Genomic DNA, 2,500 nt, shown 5'->3' with positions numbered 1-2,500 from the left:
GTTAGGTTACCCATCCTGCTGGGTTAGGTTACCCATTCTGCTGGGTTAGGTTACCCATCCTTCTGGGTTAGGTTACCCATCCTGCTGGGTTAGGTTACCCATCCCTGCTGGGTTAGGTTACCCATCCTGCTGGGTTAGGTTACCCTTCCTGCTGGGTTAGGTTACCCATCCTGCTGGGTTAGGTTACCCATCCTGCTGGGTTAGGTTACCCATCCTGCTGGGTTAGGTTACCCATCCTGCTGGGTTAGGTTACCCATCCTGCTGGGTTAGGTTACCCATCCTGCTGGGTTAGGTTACCCATCCTGCTGGGTTAGGTTACCCATCCTGCTGGGTTAGGTTACCCATCCTGCTGGGTTAGGTTACCCTTCCTTCTGGGTTAGGTTACCCATCCTGCTGGGTTAGGTTACCCATCCTGCTGGGTTAGGTTACCCTTCCTTCTGGGTTAGGTTACCCATCCTGCTGGGTTAGGTTACCCATCCTGCTGGGTTAGGTTACCCATCCTGCTGGGTTAGGTTACCCATCCTGCTGGGTTAGGTTACCCATCCTGCTGGGTTAGGTTACCCATCCTGCTGGGTTAGGTTACCCATTCTGCTGGGTTAGGTTCAGTCCCCAACTTCATCCTGTGCTCATTTAAGTACATCGTTTTTTTTGACGTGCATCTTATCATCCATTTTTCAGAGCTTTAAGGAACGTTCTCCCGTTCTATCTCCCCGCCTTCTCCCAGATAGACCTGTCATTCAACTCACCCGTCAACCCCAGCGAGATGTGACAAGGTTCTAGCAACTTGCACGAGGTTTGTTCACAGCTAACACACCCTTAGAAGAGCAAATATTAGGAGATATTTCGGGTTTCTTTGCTTCCATCTTCTGAGATGTTTTTCCATCCATCACAGGAGTATGTGGTATATTGTGTGTATGTGTGTGTGTGTGTGTTAACAGCTTCGAGAGAGAGGGAGAGAGAGAGAGAGAGAGAGAGAGAGAGAGAGAGAGAGAGAGATGGAGGGAGGGAGGGAGGGGGGAGGAAGGGAGGGAGAGAGGGAGGGAGAGAGACACACAGAGAGACACTCATACCTTACACACATAAAACTCTATTACTGTTATGTACAGGGGAGAGAGCGTCAGCAAATAGGTTGACTATTAAAAAATACGGAAGAGGAAAGACCATTACATTTTGAGTGGAAGGAAGAGGGACTGTTGTGAAAGGGATGCAGGCACCATTAAGTTTATGGCGTACAGACACCATTGTGTTAGTAATGGTACAGACACCATTTTGTTAATGGGGTACAGATACCATTAAGTTAGTGGACGTACAGACACTACTAAATTTATGGAGAAGAAATACCTTTAAGTTAATGGGGGACAATCCCTATTATGATTATTATTTTAATAAAAATGATTATTGACATTTATATTATTAATGCTAATAACTAAATAATAATAATAATAATTATAATAATAATAATAATAAATTTCGTGTTGAGAAAGACTTGCTTTGTATGGGCCGGTAGGCTTGCTGCAGTGTTTCTCCTTCCTTATGTATAATTCAAGGAAGGAATGGGATTCGAACATGAGTCCAGACCAGTGCTATAACCACAAACTTCTCTAATGTATAGAAACATAGATGAATCCCACTAACCCTGTATGTTCTAGTGGTTAGAGTACAAACCAGCTAGTTTTTTTTTTTGACTGGCTTGCCATAGGTTCTAATCCTTTTTGTTTTCAATCCTGATTTTACGTTTTTTTCAATGTTAATTAATACACAATAAGCAAAATATATAAAAAGGGGAAATATCGTGAAGGAGAAATAATAAGAAAAAGATAAGAATAGAATAAAAAGAGAGGGATGATAAAGTTATTAAGAGACAGTTAATACGGATTAATAAGCTATAATAATAATAACAGTAAATAATAATAATAATAATAATAATAATAATAATAATAATAATAATAATAATAATAATAATAATAATAATAATAATAATAATAATAATAATAATAACAAAATTTAATAGCAAATAATAATAGCAATAAATAATAGTAGGAACAATAATAGTAATATAATAATCAATAATAATAATGATAATAAATACATGATTACTCCTTAGGCCCGTCAGTAACTGATGATAATCTCTGGGCTTGGAACCCAAATCTAGTTATGGGCGATTATTTGGCCCAATTCCAGGGCAGTCAGCATAGGTTTTTCTTGACCATAGGATTTTCCATTTTAATCGCGGAAGTTTATTCAAAATGGGGGTGAAATGGGTAAATCCTACCCATAATGGGGTTTAATGGAGGCATTCTACATGAAACGGTGATTTAATATAGGTATCCTACACATATTGAGATTTAATGGAGAAAGTCAACAAGTAATGGAGTTTAAGATTGAAACTGTTACATGGATATTTAGTAGGGAAAATTCTAGATAATTGGGGTTCACTGGAGAATTCCGCTCATAATGGGGATTTAATGGGGAAATCCTACACATAATAGGAATTTAATGG

Source organism: Cherax quadricarinatus, chromosome 57 (assembly GCF_038502225.1).
Source record: "Cherax quadricarinatus isolate ZL_2023a chromosome 57, ASM3850222v1, whole genome shotgun sequence".
Lineage (NCBI taxonomy): Eukaryota > Metazoa > Arthropoda > Malacostraca > Decapoda > Parastacidae > Cherax > Cherax quadricarinatus.
This window is presented reverse-complemented; position numbering follows the sequence as displayed.